At 48.8% G+C, this 22,760-nt stretch overlaps 1 protein-coding gene across 2 annotated transcripts in view; it reads right to left on the bottom strand.

Annotated features, from left to right (window-relative positions):
- Positions 1-22,760, bottom strand: part of LOC142563905 (uncharacterized) — a 129,801-nt gene that overhangs the window by 67,900 nt on the left and 39,141 nt on the right. Inside the window, exon 1 of one of the 2 annotated variants that reach the window (XM_075674607.1) lies at positions 10,427-10,564. The exons of the other annotated variant lie outside the window; for it this stretch is intronic. The gene's annotated coding sequence lies outside the window, so the exon portion shown is untranslated. Of the gene's footprint in view, positions 1-10,426; positions 10,565-22,760 lie in introns of those variants that run through there. 2 annotated transcript variants of the gene reach the window in all.

Below are 22,760 nucleotides of genomic sequence, written 5' to 3' on the forward strand. Positions count from 1 at the left end.
TACGGCGACTGTGATGTGCCGTCGCGACCATTCAATCTTTTTCTGTCTTATAAATTCTTGGTCATCTCAATATTATTTCTCAAGTTGCGTCACACTGTATGCTTATCGGTCTTCTCGGCGTGTGATTTCCGTCTGCTTCTTTTTCGTAATCCAGTGCAATAATTCATAACACAAACATAACCATATATCATGCCTTCTTTTAATGTGCGTCTGACCGCTCCCTTTCCGTTCCAGTGAACTTGCCAGTATCAAGCATCAACAAGTTCATAGACCTAACCGTCATGACTTTAGCCGGGCAGCGGGCACGGGCGAGCGTCTCAGTGCGCGTTTTCTGCTACTCACCGAATATCGCTGTCCCGGCGCCGTAGCAGAAATCTTGCTCGTGTCTGTGCTTGCTGCATACCCGAGTTGTAGCCGATGGCTGTATGCCGGTTCTATGTTTCGCGAGCCAAGCTGCACGCAGCTCCTTGTCCTGCGGCTGTATACTTGTGAATAAGGCTGACACCGGGCTCCGTTGCGTACGTCCGGCACTGCGGCACCGAGCATAGCCTACCATGCTGCACGCTTCCAAAGGCAGCCACTACCTATTACAGTAATTTCAAATGTTGTCAAGCAGACACGCAATGCGGTAAAGCCTTACCACTTAATCAGAACCGCAGCGCAGGTGGGACTTAAAGCTTTCGTTTTCAGCTCCCTTCGGCGCTTCTGAAGCAACCGACGCGGCCGCTGTGTCCACGTGATCCCTCCTGCCACGTCACGCCGATGGTGGCGCCAGCTTTTCCAGTGGTGGAGCTTGCCCCCAATAGTAATTGGCTTTGTGTTTGTGTGGTTGAGCTTCGCACCACCAGCTGGCGCCACCAATCTGGCCGCTCACGTCTACGCCCCCACTAAACCGGCAAACCACCCGCGCTTGCCGGATTACCGAACGCACTAACATTCTCTATTCTCTCACGGACTCCGGTAACCGACACGGCCGTTTTACAGCGCTACAGCTAACAGCGGGATCATCCCAGGAGCCAAGACGCGCCAGCTTGAGTCAAGCGCGACAGTCACCTTCAACGAAGCCCCCTCCTTTCTGTGTGTTCAGTGAACAAAGGCGCGGAAGTAATTAGAGAATTTTAGTGCGTCCGGCATTCCGGCAAGTGCGGGCGGTTTTTCCGGATGAGCGGGGACGTGAACGTGAGCGGCCAGATTGGTGGCGCCGGCTGGTGGTGCAAGGATCAACCACACGAACACAGAGCCAATTCTGCTTGGCTACTGGTGTAAATTTTCGACGGCAGCGTGGTCGTGTTCACAATTACGCCGCTGCCGAAAATTTGCACCAGCAGCGAAGCCGAATACAGCAGGTTACTGCAATTTTAGCTTTGTGTTTGTCTGGTTGAGCTCTATGCCACGAGGCGGCTCCACCGCTCGGGCCGCTCACGTTCACGCCCACGCCCACGCCCATCCGGCAATCCGCCCAAACTACGACCGTTTGCTGGAATAGCGAACGCGCTGAAAGTCTCTATTGTGTGAACCCTCGCCCTCAACGCGGGTTCTTCGACGCTCCGATTGGACGAAGGTTGGACGGCAGTTTCCCTGGCCTAGGGATCTAGGGAGGACAGAGGGGGTTTAAGCAGAAATTGTTCGGCCCCTCGGTGCGTGCTTCACTTCAGCCATGCTAGACTGATGAGATGTAAAATTCTCCACTCCTCATGTAGATACTGTAAATAAATCCCGTACTCCTCGTTATCGATGAGAACACGTTCCTCCCTTCAACAACGTCCTTAGCGTGGTTGAGTCGGACGACAGCATGGGCCAGCTACCACTTTTGACATGCCAGACCCCAGCTTTTACACTGCCGAACCCCACAGCCACCGCGGCGGGCACTCGGCGTATTACGTGGCACTTCTTAGAAATTGTGCGAGAGGACGTAAACACGGTGTTTGCAGAAATAAGTGCTACATCGTACTTCTGCTGACTAAAGGTAACACTATCACTGCTTTAGTGACGCTAACAGCTTCCCTCAAATATATGATTACCTCTGCCGTGCGAATTTTTGTTTTTCAATACCGAAAGCGCGTTTTCGAGAAAATTACGGCTTGCGAACAGTTCCACCATAACTTGTAAGCAAGGACGTGCGATTCCGTGTTAAACAGCGCCGGCTTCTTTTCTCGTAATACAGAGGCGCTAAAAAATATGCGTCGGAGAAATAAGAGAGCAATGACTACAATGACAGCAGATCTAAAGTTCACATACACACAACAAAACATTTGCTTCCGAGCAGTTCACAAGCGTTTGTATGTTCATGGTGATGTACACACGGCAGCCCTCGTCGGTGGAACACACATCGTACAGGAACACACAGACTAACGACATCAGCACGATAACACGAGCGAATACGGGAAACACGTCTACGGGGTCATCACTTTTAAGTTTTCCGGAGTTTTCAAAACTCGCCTGTTGCATATAGCAACATTTCCTACGCTGGATCGTACAAAGATGCAGATATTACTTAAACAAGAAAATATGGACACATCCAAATAAATTTTAAAAAACCTAATTACCTTCTAAATTATTGCACGGCACATATTGATTTTACGAGTTGTAGCCGGTGAGATGTCCAGACGTATCCACTCGGAATGAATTTACAGAATGACATCAGTTCGGAGATAACCGCCATCAAACTCGCCGTAAAAATACACTGTTCTTTTACATTAAGAAAACGCTATTTTTCGCATTTAGGCACAAAAGTAACTGGAGCGCTTATGTATGTCGTCGCACACTTTGGGAAATATCTAGAAACTGGTGTCATTAAGGGGATTCATTTCAAGTGTACAGATCTTGCAACCTCAAAGGCTACCATAGGTCTTGCAAACTCAAAGGCATTCATTCATTGGAATATGTACCGTAGCGCAATTAAGAAGTTCAATAGTGAATTTGTGTTTATTAGTTGAATAGGTGTTTCGATTTATCGGGCTAGTAATGTCCGCCTCCTTGAACAATTCAAATGAAGGACAATAATTATGCAATCTGCCACAGACGATTAAAAAAAAATTCCGGAAAGCTTCCGTATGCATTCATCTCGTACACGAAAACCTTGAGGAAAAAAATAATGACCTCGACAAATACGGCGTCGTTATCAAAGTTTAGAGTGTTAAATTTTAGCAACATTTACATATGCGCCATTCTTTAAACGAAGTGTACTAATGCGCGTGCTGCACATTGTCTTGCAAGAGTTCCTATGGCCATGCAACCCAAATGCGGGATAGAAAGGCATAGGGAGGGAAAAGAGAAGTTCAGCGGGCTTCAAGGCAAACTGAGCAGGCCGGTTCAAGCATCTCGCAAAGGGTGCCTACGAAGAGAGAAACCCAAATCTATAAAAAAACACGACCAGCAGTTCAAGGTTTAGGAACGGCCTACAGCTTGCATGGTGATATCATCGTTGGACATTTCATCTCGTGAAATAGCAATAGCCGATGATAATGACACGGTATAGTCTTTATATCGCATTTATTTCAGCTCCAGGGCCCCGAGAGAGAAAAAAAAAAGAAAAAAGCCGGCCACACTTTCACGGCACACGCAATCACGTGCACAACACAGATGGAAAGTCGAGGGGAACAACCGACGTTGCTGTCACGTGCACGCTTAAGGAAAGTGCACGTCCGGCTCACATTCGGGTCACGGTCCTTCGTACCCGCTGCACCAAATGATCTCTCGCTTCTGTAGAAAATAGGGTTGTATTATATCAGTTATGCACATGGGCAGTCAGTGAACGAGGGTGCGGAGTGAAGGACGAGGCCTTTCCCTTTGTTTTGCAACAATCGCGGCGGTCCCATGCCACCGGAAGTCGTGTCGATAAGTGGATTCACTCCCCCCGCTTCCCTCCCCCATCCTTCCCAACGGACAGCTGAGGCAATAGCGATAAGCGTTGGCCGTCTGGCCGGCGCCGTCTCAACAGACGCCGATGACAAGCGGTACCGATATTGCAGCCGGCGACTCGGTCGGCGAGAAGATAAGGGAGTGAGAAGATAGCCTGCGCGGTCTGTGCGCCCAAGGAAGAGCTGGGAAGTTTACACGATCAGTCAACCATAAAAGTTTACGGAGCGCGAGATCTGACAAAAGAAGCCGAACATTTTCGCAGTCTCGGAAAAGAAGCCCAATATTCGCATCTGGACACGTAGCCGGAGGCTAGTAGTGGGTCCGTAATTGCAAATTAGGATGACTCACAGGGATATATTGACAACGTGCACTGTAAGAGTTGAGGAGGTCTTCGGGATGAAAACTTGGGAGGTTTATTTACATTATTTACAGTGAGAGTCAATTAACAGTCGTAGAGTCATTACGGGCCGGCAGCAACTCGGACGCTGCGGCCCGTCGCAAGAAGTTCAAAAGAGATGATTCAAGGAATACTCTAGGAATGCTCTAGGAATCTTCTTGCTGCTCCCGGTCTGCGTCTTTTAAGCCCATCGGTGTCTCGAAGACACGTCAGGTTCGGCCAATGGGAGAGCCCGCTCAGGTGACGCCAGTTTCGGCCACTCGGCGAGCCCGCTCGGGTGTCGTCATTTTCGGCCAATGGTAGGCGCCGTGCGATGGAGTCACACCCGGCGAAGAGAGTCGCTGCTTGGTCCCCCAGCGGTCTTGCCTTGCCGACTTGCAATGCGCCGTCACAATAGATGGATGGGGGCGACGCCGCCAGGTTTTCACGGCGCATTACAGCCGTTTTGCTTCGGGACCCGCTTTACCCGCAACAGTGCCAGGCTCTGGCTTCACTTTCGGGAAGAGTCAAGCAGTCAATAGCTCCACTGGCGGCACACGAAGTGGGGGCCGCCAGGTAGTTTGCACGTGCCGCGCCTCAGGAATGTGGTATCCGCGCCTCTCCGCTTCTTAATTAGCCGTGGTGCGATTCGATGTGGTTTGGGGAACTCGAAGTAGGCTCAGGAAACGGTCCCGTATCTAACAGGACATAACCATTTGGAACAACTTTATTCAGTAACGTACAGCGAGACAAAAATACAATAATCAATTAAAAATTTCAGCGTACTACAGTAAGTGTAAACTTAATGTCGCACAAGCGAGAAACATGAGAAGATCCGAGAGGTTAGATTTTTTTAGTCACAACCCTACAAGGTAACAGATAAACATAAAGCATAAAAATGTTGTTTAATTGAAACGTAGAAATAACTAGGTAAAAAAATTCACCGACGATTACGATACCACATAATGAGAAATTTGAGCGCGGCTCTGTACGTGTTTTGAATTCGCGATATATATTGGCTGGCGCGGAATATGTCTCGTGTGGTAAGTTGCAAAGGGAGCGAAGAGTAGGGAGACTGCCTCGCTAATCAACAGACCGCGAGAGGCAGCGCGTGGGTTACGCCTGGGCGCGATTCACAGAAGCCGCTGCAGACGGACCTCCCAGACGACGCGTGCTATACCCTGGCGCCATCTCGTAGCCATCGTCGCCGCACTTCGCTTTTCTTCTCACGCTTTCGCCATACCCTCCTCTGCTTTCCGCCTCACGGTACAGCGGCATCCTCCTCCTCCGCTTTCCTCCTCGCGTCTTTCATCTCCCGCGTTCGCTCTTGCACATTAGCTCGTTCGCATCGGCTACGCCGACGCTGGCCGCAGGAACGGGCGCCTAGCAGCTGCGCTCTAAAAGAACTGAGAGTGGACGAAAAGATAACTTGCTCCAGGCGGGGATCGAAGCCACATCTTCCGCACTGCCTCTATACCGATTGAAATATCGCGGCGGCCATTATCTTGCCCCCGCACTCGTGACTGCTGCACAGTTTGTACTGACTGCCGTCACAAACTCTTCGCAAATACGACGTTTTCCCAAATCCAGCGGTCCGTTAAGTTTTGCGGTTGAATCTAGACGTACAGAGGCATGCTGACTGAGCCTTTCGAGATGCGACCAACAGCACACGCAGGTCAAAGTGTTACAAGATGTAGAAATGAGCGCTTTGCAAAGCCTACCACAAACACGAAAAAATAAAGTCGGGCGAAGTACGGGTCTTTCTAGCAGTGCAATGCGGCCGTCACCAACTTCATGATGAAGCAGCCTTTGTGTGTATTAGAAAAAATATATATACATTCTATCACATGAAATAATGGAGGCGGAAATGATTGGCAGCTGCGAGGTGCGCGCGGCAATGCCGCTCCCCGTTTGTTGCGTCATCAACAGAAGGGTTGGCGGTTCCGGCTCCGTGCAGACTTCAGACTGACATGCCTTTTTCTTTGTCTGCGACTGACCTGTGCACACTTCGTACAGCCACATCGAGTGTATGTTTTCGTTCGCGTTTGTTTCGAATAAGTCCTTTTCCTGAAAGTCTTCGCTGCAGTGTCTCGTCCTGCCCGTGTCTGTGTATACAGTCCGCATCTCCTGTCGAGAGGTGCCGTGTTTGGAGTTTCCGCAGACACTTCGTGGGTTCCAACGTCGCGACAACGTGAACGCGCGTGCGTAAGTGCAGGATTAGCCTTTCGTAGACTTAACTGGCGAGATCACTAAATAAAGAGACCGATAAACACTGCGCAATGACAGAAGTTATAACACCCATCAAGAAAACTAACAGACTGGCAAGTCGTAGATATCGCGGTGATTGCCCATGACCTCGTGTGCGCTACACGAAAACGCAGACAGGCTACTCCAGCGCCTTCACCATATTTATGTAGATCAGTCGTGTGGTGCGGTCCCAGTGGCGGTTATCACAGTCGATACCTCACAGAACGCCGAGTACGAGAGTTCTCACTCTCGTAGGGGCTCGACGACCCCTTATACAGAGGGCCCCTCGGCAGGCTTGGCCATTATAAGCATACAGGCGCCGCGGACACTTCACGCGCTGGCAGATGGTGTCTCGATAGCATTACAACGCTGCCGCGCCTCTCGCGAAACTAGCTGAAAGCTCAAACCACTCGCCGCGGGTCCTCCTCCTCGAGTAACCGGTGTTCCCAGCCAGAGAGTCTTTAACAGGCACCGCCGTGGCGTAAAAGGCAGTCCTGTAGCTACGTCATTCACCGTGGCACGTCGGTAAATCTGCCAATACGGAAAGCCCTTCGCAGACACCGGAAATGCGGAACGGACAAAAAAAAAAAGAAAGAACGGGGGGGGGGGGGGGTGTCGTCACGTGAACACGACACCGTCCTTCGACTACGGTATGGGAGAAGGCGAGGAAGAAATGCTACTTGGGGGCGCCACTCGAGGCAGAAGGAGAGAGAGTTTGTTGGCAGTGATGCTTGCCTCCTGGCGGAATCGTAACAGGCCTCCCATTCCATTTGTTCAATCTGATTCAATAAAAAAAACTATTTGAAAGATCTCGGTAAAATGATCCCTACACCGCGTTTTAGAGTCTATAAACACGTCTGGTGAACAACTTAAGTTTGCAGTTGGGCTTGGTGAGCAGCCATAACAACCTGTGCTCAGCCTGGCGGTCACACAGAACGTAGCCCGCCTGCTTTTCACAAATACTGCACGTCTGCATCGCTATACATGCAAATACTGTATCGTCCGTGTACAGCGCAACCACGCGAGTACATAGCAGAAATAGTACGCAAGAAGCAGGGGAGTGTCACGGCCATAGAAAAAGAACAGGACATGACAAAAAAAGACAGACGTGGGCGGAGACTATGGCTAAAACAGAGGCAGATAAGCTTTCGTGACCGATACGTTCACTGCATAATGTGCTGCAGAAAAAATATAGTGAAGACGGCGTGCAGCCACTTGTCGCAAGAAAAAAAAAAAAAGAAGTGGCTGTGCGGTTCCTAACATGCATTGCACAACTTGCACTTGATAAATCCACGATTGCCTACACGATGGCCGAAACGCTTTCTAGCAACGAACAAAACAGCTTTCGTTCTTGTTGCTACGTTTGGCGACACGTAGAAGCAGATAAAATGGACAAAAAACGAGCAGGTTGGCAACTGCCACCGAATGGGCACAATGCCAGTCTAACTCTTCGGGATCTTGAGATGTAACGTAGAAGGCAAAGCAAAATGGAAGGAAAAGATGGCAAGTAAGATTCCGAAAACCGCTGTAATGGTGCTTTTTTTCAATGAAGGGAACCTCAGTAAGGGGCAAAAAAATTGGACATGTGATATGTCCATGATCACACATTTTATGAGGTCTTGTATAAATGCTCCCGTACGACTTCGTGATAATCGAAATTTGATATGGGGCATATGTTCATTTTTAATACGGCTTTGACGTGGATCGCACTAAGTAAAAAAAAAAAGTCCCATAAACCTTATGCAGATCCCATACACGGTTAAGAATCGGACACCCACGTTACCGCGTACGTTTGAAACCCCCTTCAGGGCAATCCCATTTTTGTTTTTGTTGTTGCTGTTGAGCGACAGCTCCAATTCGGAAGGACAGCCGACGACACACCAAACCCCCGGGAATTTAGGCAAAGAAAGTTTCGTTTTAAAACAGTCATCGCAACTTTCTTGAACAGTATGCGCAGCCGGCTAATTTCACCTCAAGTCACGCAAGCGTAACTCAAAGAAGCGCCAGCCTAATGATAGTGTTCCTTCTTCGACTTCATTTTCCCCTGGCCCACTACCGATAAGCACGGAAACTGCAGGACGGAAACCGATCGAACGTTTGTTTTAAACCATGCACAGCAGGAAATCGTCCTAGTGAGCATCTTGAACAGTTCACCGTTATCTACATTTGCAGTGGAACTATGGAGAAAGATAGGTTTAGCTTAATTAGTAAATTACCCTATTAAAATAACAAAACAGCCACCAATACCGTGAGAAGATGGTCTAAATAGAAAGAGGCGAAACGACCGAAAAGACACCTTGAATTTCCCGCACCAGCTCATAGTGACGTCACTGATTTTGAGAACGTTTACTCAGGCCTCTAGTTAACTCGCAAGCGTTGAAGATTCACAACATCGATTGCGAATGATCCAAAAACTGAACTTAGCAAATCTCGACACCTTTCGCTGTGGCAGAAACGGCCCAAATAGGAATAAATTACTTCGAAGTCCATGACGTCGCCGATCTACCGGCGCAGGGTTTCCAGCGCGAAATTCAAACAAATGCTTGGTAATAATAATAATATTGTCGGATTAAATGTCCCGAAGGCGAATTGAATGAAGCTGATATTGGACAGGTAGTCACGCAATGACTTCCTTCGGGGCATTGAGCAGACAACTGCATGCACTGAAAAAAAAAAAAAAAACAGGCAGATCCCACGCCCTAGGGGAATCGATGTTATGTGAAACGACCACGAGAGTACCAAGACGTAGGCGGCTGTTTCATGACCCACATGACACGCATGTCATGTCATGAGCGAATCATTTATGTTCGTCATGCACTTTTTTTCGTACTATGCCAATTTTGGTACATCCCAAGTTAACGAAACGACCACGAGAGCACGAAGACGTAGGCGGCTAGATAGATACTGTCAAAGTAGCAAATGTTCGCCAAGAAATGCTTCGCATAAAAAAAAAATATGTTACAACGTAGCTCCAGCGATTCCAATCGTCTGCCAACATTTCTGCCCGTTTCGGCCACGTCTGCTGCGCTTCTTCCCTCGTGGCTAGCTGATGACGACGTTCAACTGTCGAGGCGATTGCACCATCCTTGCAGGTATACGTCGCCCTCTCTGCATTCAACACATGTCTGCAGGTTGTGGCCTCACTTGCCCGCACAGTTCTTTTTCACCGCCAGAAACCGCAGCACTGAGACCCATGCCGGAACATAAACGCCTGTATAGCAAGCTCATGCGGCACTGCGCTGAACTACGATTTGCAGTTTGGGGGTGCACGATTCTGCGACACGAAAAAGCGAACAGCCATGAAGGCATGCCACCGCCTAAACCACTGTTTAAGACGGGGAAACACAGGCCAAGAAAAAAAAGTGCGGTGAGAATTCTAGGCGCTACGGTTCAACGCAGCTGCAAGCAATGCTCCGCTAAGCAGGGGTTCTAGCGACCGACGGCTGCATCGCCAACACAAATTGCTCACACCGTACAAAAATAAATAAATAAATAAATAAATAAATAAATAAATAAATAAATAAATAAATAAATAAATAAATAAATCGAGAAAACAAACGACAATTGGTTCTTGAGGTGGCACGCGTCTCGGAAGAACTTTCGGGGCGCAGTACGCCCAACCCACTCGAGGAACATGTCCCCCACAGACACACATCGTGCCCGTCTTCAGGTTCTGCGGCGTCTGCTATAGCATGACGTAGGCTCCGCTCAAAGGAAATATCGAATTTTACAGATGACCGCTGTAGCGATAGCGCTTTGGAACGTCGCTTCTCACTTCTAAAGCGTCGTCCTCGGTTCCTTGAACGCGCTTCTTGCAACAACCGCACCGATCTGGCACACAGAGGTTGAACTAGCACTGCGCGTAATACGACCCGATCAGGCTAAAGGAAGCCGGGTCGATTCCATTTCCCAGAGATTTCTACTGCCGGAATAAAAGCTCACCTTAAAGATTCTGCCATCTTGAGAGGCGCTGCTCAAATGATCCGCCGACCGCTCCTTTGCGCGCAAGCGGTCTCAGAAGAATAGCCGCGTTCTGACGTGCTTTCCGCCTCGGTTGGTTTGTCACTTTCGATCTGATCACGCAACCTTAAAAAAAATTTGTTTGTTCTTTCCCTCTCTGCTAATCCTGTCTTTTCTTTTTTTCTTTACCGCGAGCGAAGCCACGAACAGTTTCCAGTGATGCGACTGTTTGCAGCTATCGACTTACGATGAAACACGAACTACGGAGCGAGCAGCGACCATCGATACGGGCGGTCGGCGGGTCGGGGGCGAAGACGCATCGGCGCATGCGCACTTATCTCGTCGCAAACACGGTGACGAAGCCCAGCAAAATGTACTGCTTTATCGGGCAGGGTGACTCATGCTTTGCGATGGCCGGGAAGTGTTTGTGGTGCAGCCCTCTCCACCTTGCAGCCGCTGCTCCCTGTATACTTCACCGAAGACGTCTGCGCGGCTTTCCCCGGAGCCTCCGAGTTTGACCCCGACCGGAGTCGAGGGTAACGGCTTGGCGGTTTCAAGCGTAGTCCTTTTTATACGAAAAATGGATAGAGCGAACACAGGCGCTGCCATCGCTTAGCTACCACGGAAATTGTGAACAGTACACATTGATTTGTCTAATCTTCGGGCTTGCCGCTTAAGACTATGGAGGAAGGAGATAATCTAGGGGGAAGCAGCACGTCACGGCATACTGGCTTTCGCGGGCCAACTCCGTGAAGCCAATCTTCTTCGCCTTCTCTCTCTCTCTCTCTCTCTCTCTCTCTCTCTCTCTCTCTCTCTCAAAAAGTCGGCCCAACACGTGATCCTGCTCTTGGCGGTATCGGCCGACGCCTTCTAGATAGCGCAAGATCTGTGCAATCCGTGACGTGACGCTACTAGGACCGACTGTCACAGAATCTGATGGGGTCGCTCCCGTCCGCGGTGATTTTGACGTCACCAAGTTTCATCCCGCCGGGTTTGGAAATGCAAATTTCGGGCCTACCAGCATGACGTCATAAAAGACAGTGCACAGGCCTTGTGCTATCCAAGTGCCATTGTGCCGGCCCAGTGTGGTTGGCTCCCGTCAAGTCACAATCAACGTGCAGTAGTCCGGGAGCGCTTTGCCGACTGCTCTGCGTAGCACATTGGGCAATATAATAACAAGAGCTTGGCGGCGCAACCCGCCGCCCCGTTCCAAAGGGGAAGCTCATAACATCCATCCATCCATGCGTGCACTGTATCCGGATAGGCTCGTGCGACTTCGGTCGTTTACTACCACGCGTGCATTTATCGCCTTAGTTGCACCATGCGAGTGCGGCAGCCGCACTTTGTTGGCACACCCGTTGTCTTGCAGGACGAGCCCGTGCTGTGCGCGGCGGTGGAAGGCACTAAAGTTTACCGCGACGTGATCACGTGTAGGGCAGCATTTTATTGGCTTCACTTTTGTTACGAAATTGCGACGTACTTGTTCTTCCGTTGCCTCGATGCTTTCACCTGTGTGCGAAGTAATGTCGAGTGAAACGCCTCAGCGAGGTGACGCATACAGTTTCTTACTCAAATTGCTAGACGCAGCACCGGGGTTGCGATCATTCTGCTACCACGGAAACAATGGGTATTACATGGATTTTTCTGAATCTTTGTGTTTGTGGCTTGAGACATTTTGCTTGAGTTACTTTCCAAAAAAACAGTATCTTGCTAAACGCATGAAGGCAATCGGCTCATACGCACGAGCGTAATCGTTGTCAACTGTTGCCTTCACAACGCCACAAATTGTTTAACATACTCAATCGGCAAAGACTCAGGCTCGTTTGAAGCAACAAGGGCAAAGTTTAGGCAAATCCGTGCAGTAACCATCATTCCCACGCTGTCTGAACCGACCGCCATGCTTGTAGATCCCGTTGACACCATGGCCCCTAATTCTCGCTAGTAATTTTTTTGTAGGAACCTCTACGGTAAACCATGGCCTCCAAAATCCGGCGACGCGGAGCCCGATTTCGGAGGCCATTCTGCTACGGGCACCTTAATAAAGCATTCGGAACGAGACGACGCGAAGGTAACCCTGATGGGCGATGGGCCTGCTTCAGAAAGCAGTGAAAGCGGCATTGAAAGATACGGTCCCCTGGAAGAACTTGGGAGGGGGGGGGGGGATCGGGTGGGACCAGAACTGTACAAGTTTCATCGAGCGCTGCAGTAGAAGAGTTTGGCTATTGGGAAAGGACTGCTTCGACGCGTAGCCCTTCGTACCGAGTTTCTACAGGGATCACTCCTGATCACAGAAAGTGTGCTCCGGCTGTGAACAATTATGACGAACAAAGTGGGAAAAGAGGACATATCGTGCTAGATGACAACGGAACACTTCATTAGCCGCGAGCACCTTTACTATAGGCGACTAGTTATGGTTATAGTGATGTTGAGGTCGCGGTGATGGATTTATTTCTAATGACATCCATTTGAGTCGGGGAGGCGACATCTATCTAGCCTGTGGGAGCACGTGCTATCATTCCATAATATAGAATTGGGCCTATCTCTGCTTTATCTTCTAAATGTACATATCTATGCCTGTGACGATCCCAGCCTCACGTCTTCCTTTTTTTTTTCGCACCTATAATCACCAGCTAAACAAGAGAGGTTGACCCGGGCCACGAGTGCCAATGGTTGGGGCTGAACTCGCCAATCCCCGAGCCAAGCGCCTACAGGACAAGGTTGTTACGCCATTTGGACACGTGATACAGGCACGGAAGACGGTCTAAGTGGACGACCTAGTCCGCGCCAAAACTTTCCGTTTCGGTTTCTCTATTTGCTGTGAGTGCCGCCGCTGACTCAGCCGATAAGGACTGATACGAGTTGAGTGCATGACCCTCTGTTCCAGAGCAGTCTCAGAAACAATAAAGAAACCGTGATATGATACAGCCAAAACATCCCGCGAATAGGTACGCACTTGGGCCTGTTGGCACGACACGATTGAATGTATACGGCGCACGAACACAGGAGCAGACGATAAAGAGGCACAGCAGACGACAAACGGCGCTTGGCGGAAACTCCAGTCAACGCGGCCTGCACGCAGAGCAACACCTATCAGAAAATAGCATGAATGGCCGCGGGCTTTCAGCCGTGGAAGTCAGGCAACGAGGCATGGACGTTTCAGTGGAGAACGCAAGCGAAGATGTGCTGTTCTCTAAAGTAGAATTTTCCATGGTCAGTCGGCGTTCGAGTGTGACCTTCGCTACCCAGCGAGAGCACGATTTATTGTTGTTGTTATCTTTGAGACCTTGCACGGCCTCGCAAGAAGACGCTTAGAAGGGTCCTGTTCAGCCTCAGGCACTAGCACAATACAACCGTCGCAATCCATCAACCATTTTGAGGAAGCTGCTAATGGAGTTAAAGAGTTTTAGCTAACTAACTGCTTAGAAAGGCATCGTAGCACACACAGGGTGAAAGCATATGATATTCAAATTCAACAATGTCATACAATCAATCACGCAAGCAAGCAATCACTCAACGAATCGACGAGTCAACCAGCCAATCACATGTGTGTGTGTGTCCTTTTGCCTTTCCGTCAAGTCAACCTGTCAGCCAAGAATGACCTAATATCTTGTACACAGGTACAACACACCGCGTGTGCGCTGCGGATCGCATACAGCAAGCTACAGAGCTTCAACCCGCAAATCTGCAGTGCGCATGCGGACTGTGGACAACACACGGCACGGACTGCGCAAGGCTGAGACGTGCACACGCTGCCCCAAAATTTCCTTTTCATGTGCCACGAGGCTGCGCAGACATAGCGAAGTAACCGTTATAACGAAAGAACTGCGACTTCGTACTGGTTTTCGGCGGGTCCGCGACACAGAAATAACCGACCGCAGCCCAACCATATGTCAAGTGCCGAGTACCGACTCGGCAATAGAGACACGGGAGTTTCCACAAGAGAAGAAACAAACACAACGGCTCCGCGGGGTCACGCTTCCTCGTCCGCCCTCTCCTCTGCGGCTCGGCGGGTGGGTGCCCGTCTGAGTCAGCGTCGGCCAAAGCCATTTTTTCACAACGAAATATGGCCAGTGACGGCAGCTGTCAGTCGCTCGGTTTGCACCGTTCAAGGACGCGAGCGCTACTTCCTGGGAATCTCTGCGGCGCCGGCGCGGGCAGCTCAAAACAGAGCACCCCTGCTTCACCACGGTGGTTGGCGAGGTTTCAGCTCTCAAGGACCACTTTACATCATGTCAGTTAAAGCACGCCCAGGAAGCAAAAACCGCGCAGAGATCGCTTTTGTTATCCAGGTTTGCCCCGAACAAACAAATCTGCACGGACACGTTTTGGTGCACTGTTTAGTGGAACTCTAGCAAGTCGGGCTATTGACCCAGATGACGCTGCACCTTGACAAGGTACTCGAAAGAAAAATGGGACGTCCTATTAGAACGAGGCTACATCAGGATGTGCAAGCATTGCGGTTCAAATTTCTCTATGTCTCTTTGTATCACTTAAAAGAGAGAGTCAACCTTGTAGGCAAAGCTTCGGTCGATAACGTGACAGCGCGACAAAAAAAACAAAGAAAAACACGGAAATTTATTTCGGGAGAGGAGAAAAAAGACGCGTCGCTATCTTACATCTTTTCATTCGGCTGTCTGTTTTCGAGCCCTTTGCTCTTCAGTACGTGCAAAACTATAGCTGACATTTCTGCGTTGCATCCGTCCCGTTTTCTTTTTTTTTCTCCTTGTGCGAGCTCAATCGATATGCCAGAGACAGCTTCACGAAGATAGGTAATCGGCGCACCCCTCGCACAATGCAGTTACCACTCTTTCAGTGGACGCCGTACACCGTTCACAAGTCATCGCCCACTGAAATGTCTGCCAATGGATAAATATACTGAAACTTTGTTCAGCATATGTTACTAGTTTTAAGAATAAAGTTAAGCGATCAAGTAACAGTCTTTCCTCTAAATGCTCTCACTGGTTTTGGTGTCTATAGACCTAGATATGATTACTACGAGACTACCCACCTAGACTTTCATTTCTCGTGTTTGTTTGTTTCTTCCTTTCTTTCTTTTTTATCACTGCTTCTTAATAGTCAAATGGAACGAAATTTCACTTTAGCAAAGTTGGTTATAAAGATATAGTTATATAATTTAAGCAATCTTGGCAAGCTTGTAGGGCTGGTAATTGTCTAATTATCTTACGAACAGCCTCTGCATACACTGCACACAAGGAGACGACGAGTGCGCCTGGTGATTGGCTGATGTGACGTGAATCCCAGGGCCTCGAGATCTTCAGCAGGCCGCGGGCGCCGCCTAATCTCGGAGGCAATAATGCCGAGCAGCCGAGCCCGGCGTCAACTTCCTGCAGTTCTGCGTCGTTTCCGACAAGCGTCTGACGGTACCTTATTTTTCTTTAGGTTTCGCCGTCAAAAGCGCGTACTTCGACGAGCTTCTCGTGACGCACCCATTCGTGTTTCAAACGTAAAATTATGCACACACAGGCTCCTTGATATCTATACTCTCCGAACTATAGGCTTCTTACGCGGTTCAATCTTGCATTGCAGTCAGCGTTTGGGGTAGTTTATGAAAGCTCCAAAGCGAGGCCTTCTTTGCCTTCGCGGGCTCGGAGTGGCTGCTGGGTCGCTCAGCATCTCGGCGTGTGTTTATATATATATATATATATATATATATATATATATATATATATATATATATATATATATATATATATATATATATATATATATATACACTAAAGGTATGTGTGCTTTGAATGCAAGTACCAGCAAACAGGCTTATGTAAACGCTGTATGCTGACAGCCAAAGCAGCGCGAGTACCTCCAGTTCTGCGTAAACAAAAGAAAAAAAACGAGAAAAACAAATAAAAGATAAAAAGAAAGAAAAAGCACATAAAGGCTGAACACACAGTGTCGGCTCATAGTCACTTCTAAAGCACCACCAATCTCTTAATGGAACCGCCAATTACATCCAGCGGCTTCCTTGAAATTACTTGATTTGCTTTACTTTAACCATTCTGCGTGTGTGTGTGTGTCACTGAGTGTGTGCCCATTCTTGGCTGATCCTCCCGAATTGGTACACATCCCACTGTGACACAAGGAGTATCGAAGCCTTCAATGCATCTACAAGTGTTGCCAATGCGACGATACAAGGTTTATATGTAAAAGGTGCGACCTTTGCGGTGCATAAACATATTACTCACTGTACGAGTTTGCGCGACGCATATGACGATAGTAAAGAGACATTCAGACAGATCAAGCAAGGCGAAGTACGCATATCCGTTATTTGTACAGAATTTACATAACCCCTTTATCGAGACAACGCTTCATATATAGGCTCCAGCATGGGCGTCGAATCTGCATAAATTATTCTTTAACAGTTTAATTCCGTCACACACAAATAGAGAGAGAGAGAGGAGAGGGAGATGCAAATGAGAGAAAGGCAGGGAGGTTAACCAGAGTTAAAGCGTCCGGTTTGCTACCCTGTACCATACGTTCGGCGTATATCGATCATTCAATGAGCGGTTTTTAGGTTGTACTTGGAAATTTGTAACCGTTTACAGATTACCGGAGCCGTGAATGGCTATAGCAGTAGCGACATCTCACTTTTTTAAAACTAGGTTGCGCTCGACATACATTTGTCGCGCGAGCCTTCGCGCCGTACGAAGCTTGTAAGAGGACTGCGTCATGTTGATTACGCCGCTACCAACGCTTCGCACCAGTATTTAGGGTAAGAGAGCACAATATTAGGTTTGTGCGCCTTCTGGTTGAACTGCGCGTCACAGGATGTCGCCACCAACGTTGTTCATGCCGCGTACCTTTCCGATACCAATACGTTTATGGACAAGCTAAATCTCTTCGCATACGCATATACACTTACACAAACACCGAGAAACGGAAACGATAAGCGTCAATTACAGGGGGGGGGGGGCAGAACAGGGGAGTGCTTTCGGACCCCCCCCTTTCCGGACCGCAAATCTGAGACACCTATAAAGAGATTACAATGCTGCAGGTTACAATTAAAAATCAGAATGGTACGAGGAGATTCGCTTTTTTTTTTTATCATCGCGCCCAGTCTGAGCTACAGCGCGAGACCACTTTGTCGCGTGCTTTCCGTTGTATTTGATACAGAGCACGATTAGTGCGTACTAAGCGTTTGCAACAACAACAAAGGAATTAATTATGCGTAAACTTACAAACTTTGATCGCAACAATGACTGATATATTTTGTGTACTTCTCTCAATGCACCGCTAGTTTGCATGCCTCCTCCCCCCCCCCCCCCCCCCATCCTCCCCTGAAAAATGCAACGCTACGCGTCTGGGTTGAGTGCAATTTTGGCGTGCCTGGAGTCCGAGTGAGCCGGGCTGAGTGAAATTTTACTGTGATTCTGAGTCCGACTAAGACGTCAGCAAAACACGCCAGGGCAAGCCAGAAAGTTATGCATATCATATCGACCGCAAATAAAGACGGGGACAGAGGGAGGGAACACATAAACAGCACGGGCGGTATGTGTTCCCTCCCTCTGTCCCCGTCTTTATTTGCGGTCAATATGATATGCAGTAAATACCAACTAGGCCAAAAGTGAAGTTCTTCAGAAAGTTACGCCCCTATCTTTCTTTTTAGTTTAGCCAAATTGCAGCTGTAAAGGCGATATATTAAAGCCCGGGCTTATCTGCCGGACGCTCCGTGACATGGCGCTGCTGTCAGTTGCTGACGATACCGGTTGTACTTCACACGTCCACGGAAAACGAACAACGAAGTGTGATTCGTTTTCTTTGGAGCGAGCGGAACTAACGCCGATCGAAATACACAGGGAAATGCAGCCTAAGTATGCTTAAAGGAGTCATATATAGACAAGTGTGAGGTGGTGGTGTTGTGAGTTCGCAAAAGGGCCGTGAAGACTTGCACGACAATGAGCATTCGGGAGGTGGGGGGGAGGGGGGGGAGAGGCCGGGTGCGTCGCTGACCGACAAGAGGGACATCTCAAATTTAGTGCCGCGGTGGGACAAATGTCTGAACCGGTGTGGTGACTATGTGGCAAAAATAGTGTAAAGCACGTAGAACGGTGCGTATATTTGTAATTACCTGTATGTACCTAATTCTGGCTAATAAAAGAAGATTGTCTTTCTGATTCGCCCTCGTACATTTCGCGAGGCGAATCTGAACGAGTTCCGTTTATTGTAGCCCGAGGCGCTTTTGACTGGAAGCTAGTGCTCGCGGAAGCAATTAAAAAAACAACCACCCTTCGCAAGGCGAAAAGCCGCCCACAACACCGTACAGGGACCTCGGCGCAACTTCGGAAAAGACGTGTCGCGCGCGCATCAAAAGCGATGTCCTCGCGAGGGCGAAATCCAAAGCGCGCAGTGGTCCGTGCGTGTCACGTGACCATGGCGGCCACGGATTTGCTGCGCTCCGGACAATGCGCAAGTTTACCCCGAAGCGGTGCAATCGACGATGGCTCCACGAAGAAAGTCAACGGGAAAGGAGAAGGGAAGGGGCGTTGTCGCGGTGTAAAGCCGCCGACCAGGAGGCGGGGAGGGCGAAGAGTCAATGAAATGACGAGGCTTTTTTTTTTTTTTTTTTCATCCGTACGGAACCGGCACGAATCGATAACAAAAAAGAAAAAAAAAGGTACGGCTTCCTCAGAAAGAAAGCTCGGCTGTTAACGCATTCCGGTACGGGTATCGAAGACCGGCGCCTTCGGCTTTCTGTGGCAGTTGTTCAGCAAACCGAGCTTAGGCTGGTAGCGCGAGTTCAAGGCCCACGGCGGCGAAATATTTCCGGGCGTACAAATCGTTTTTCTCTTTCCTTATTTTTTTTTTTTTTAGTGCTAGCGTATACGCTCTAAGGAAAGTTTGCACCCTTTGGGTTATATATTTGCCGCACAACGATAATCGTCATCTATCTTGTCCGCATTTCCTTTCTTTAACGCGGCGAGCCCGGTACGTTCCAGTAACGAACGGCATGCGCGTTATCAGCGTGACGTAGCATTCGCGACAGGAAAGTAACGAGCGCAGCTTTTTCAGGAAATGAAATGCGGGCAAGACTGATGACGATTATCGTTGTCTGGCAAATATACACTCCAAAGGGTGCGAACTTTTCTTAGAGTGTATCTTGTCTCCCAAACGAAAATCATCTGCACTGCGTGCCTTTCCTTCCTTTAAGGTCACGAAAGGCACGACCTTGTAAGCGTGAGATATGGTTCTCGACAGACAAGCAACAGGCGCAGTGCATTAGCTAAACTGAATGAACTAAATGCCTGTAATAGAGACGCCGATTTTTCTTCGCGAACAAAATAAGTGGCTAAGCGTGATTTTCTTTACTCGCTTATTTATTACTGAAACTTTCTTTTAATTGTACAAGTTGCGAAGACTCAGAGGAAAATTTACAGCGTGTTATGTAGAACGAGTGAACTGTTAGCCGAATTTGACGAGTGCGTGGAAACGGCAACCACACGACCGAGGAAATCATTCAAAAAGGAAAGAAAAGAAAAGCTAAAGAAAAATGCGTCAAAGTATGTGGTTTGTTTACAGGTCAAGGAAATGGCGTATATATCAGTGGGCAGGGGGCAGAAGCGCTGATTTTTCGCGCGCATGCGTTGTCGAATGCGACCTACTGGGGCCTCCCTTCTTATGCCTTTGACGAAACTTTCCACAGTAAAAATCTGCATGTCGCAAGAATAAATCGATTGTCAGCTGAAAGCCGACGATGATGACGATGCTCCTCAGCTGTGTGGCCCGTACCCTGCTCATACCCAAGGAGGGACAGGCCAAGACCGCGGCGACGGCAGGGGACACGCAAGAGAAATACGTATTCCACAGAGCGGGAAATGAAATCTGCAAACAACGTGCTGTCTCTACACAGCGCAAGCAGAGGGACAATAAAGAGATACAATCTGGACCCGTTCCATTCGCTGGTTTCCGTTCGAAATACCGCGTACTGACTAGCCCCCACAGCGCAGTCCTTAGGTATCGTCTCTCAGCGTGCCTCTACATTTTCGTCGTCATCAGCGCCGTTCCGGCCGCTCCCATTCTTGTCGGCACAGTTTTCGCGCTACAGCGACGCGAACGCGTTCCAAGCTCGCACATGCCGCATTCTTCCAAGAGTTGCGCCTAATTAAGTTAGGCATGAGTGCCGTGAAGAACGCGAACGTGAAACGCGCACTACGCTCCGCCGTTCGCTATCCCGGCGTCGTTTCGCCCGGGGGATGCAAGAATCGAGGGGGAGGATTCGGGGAGGGTTGGTTACGTGAGAACATGGCGGGGGAGCGAGCGGTTTGAAGGTGAGGGGGGAGGTAAAGGGGGTGCGTGAGTGTGTGTAGGAGAGTCGCATTCCGAGCGGGGCGGCATCGCCTACCGTGGCGCGCGGCCTTGGCCGCACCAAGTATGAGGAACGGGGAGAGAAGGAGGGGGAGGGAGAGAGACGGGGGAGGACGTTTCTCCGTCCGGTGACGTCAGCTGTGGAAGCTATAGAGGGGTTTCTCCACCAGGCTGTAAAAACTGCTTTACAGGGTGGCGGGCAAAAACGAGAGAGATCGGCCCAAGCGATGGCACGTAAAACGCGGTGCTTCAGCGACCCTCTCTGCCTCGTCACAACATAAGGCGTGCGATCCCGAGACAAAAATGTGTGTCTTTTTTTCTTTTTCTTTCCTTCTGTGGCCGACCTTCGTAGCAATGGTGGACATCATTGTACCTCCAGCAATAGCCAATAAAAGCGTTATTCTGTGCAACTTTTTAACACATATTACAATTTTAATTGTTAGATCCCAGTGCTGGCATTACAACACTTACAGCTGCGTGGTCGAAGTGACGCGCCTTCAAACTGCCATGACACGACGCGCTTGTGCTGCTGGGAATTGCCAGTAGAGTCAGCTAGGGTTGCGACGCGAGCGTTTTTTGTTGTTGTTGTTGTTTTGTGCGTCACCTTATAATACTAACGTAGTGAGAGAGAAAGTGATAAGGGAAAAGAAAGTAAGCTAATCCGGCTTAGCCCGGTTTGCTACCCTGCATGCGCGCGACGGAAAGGGAACTGAACGATGAGAAGAAGATGGAGTTGTAGTAACCGGTAGCTTAGTTTAGACAAAATGAAGAAATGGAAAGTAAGCACGACTACCGCTGACCGCGTTGTAACTTACGAGCTACGACAGCCGACACCTTGACGGCGGTCGGCCTTGCCGGGTGGGGTTGACGGGGGAGGCGCAAGGAGAGATGATAGACTTGGACGAAGGAAACCATTTACGTAACGCACACTGTGTTAGATTTAGATAGATGGATAACGAAAAAGAATCAGTAAATATTGTAAAGCGACTACGTCGACCATGAAAAACCGTAGCTTCCTGGAAGTGCGAAGAAAAGTCCACAGCACGCACGCAAAGACACGCACAATCGTTCAACGTTAGCGTAGCACGAACAGCAAGCGATCCAGAGAAGAGTACATTGTATGATAATGTGGCCTTCTCATGTCCTACCTCGTCTTGCTCGCGTCATACAAGTATTAATGGTTTTCTCAGAACTATCAATTTTTTTTCTCGGAACTACCACAAGTTGCGAATTCGTATGACAGTGCTCTAGACTTCTGACGCACGCATAGTCTCACGGACTATTTTTTGCCCCCTTTTTGGTTAACCGTTCGACCACCCCATGTCGTCTTTTCATGTATCCCCTGCATATCACTAAAGCCTGCTTCTCTCTCTCTCTTTCTATATATATATATATATATATATATATATATATATATATATATATATATTACCACCGTTTTTTATTAGCTTTCTTAAATATATTAGTTCTACAGTTCTACATGTATTACTCGCTATGAAACTTGCAGAGATGGCGAACAGTGCAATGGCCTGTCAAGAGCAACAACCAGGAGCAGATCAAGATCCAGCTTCCAGAATGGAGAAGTTCTTAAGCCTGATTTGGATTAGCACCAGGAAACGGTCACCGTACGCTACTTTGCAGATCTTTCTCCGAGTCGACTCGACGATCACAATTGCTACTGCTGTTCGCCCATAAGCGACCCTACGAGAACTTCGCATATCGAACCTTCCAGCCGATTAACCCTTTAAAAGAGTTATAAAACTTCTGTTGTGCTTTCACCGAGCCGTTGCATTCAACAGACCTTCTCTTGGAACGCGATAGAACGTCACGCACGATTTTTGAAAGGTAGTAATCCATCGACAATGACTTTTAGATTCGTCATTTGAAATCTCGAGTATATCCCTACAACAATAAATTTCAAACAGCGCTAGACGACAGGACCACGAAGAGGAGGAGACAAACACTGGTCCTGTCGTCTAGCGCTGTTCGAATTTTA

Source organism: Dermacentor variabilis, chromosome 11, assembly GCF_050947875.1.
Source record: "Dermacentor variabilis isolate Ectoservices chromosome 11, ASM5094787v1, whole genome shotgun sequence".
Classification (NCBI taxonomy): domain Eukaryota; kingdom Metazoa; phylum Arthropoda; class Arachnida; order Ixodida; family Ixodidae; genus Dermacentor; species Dermacentor variabilis.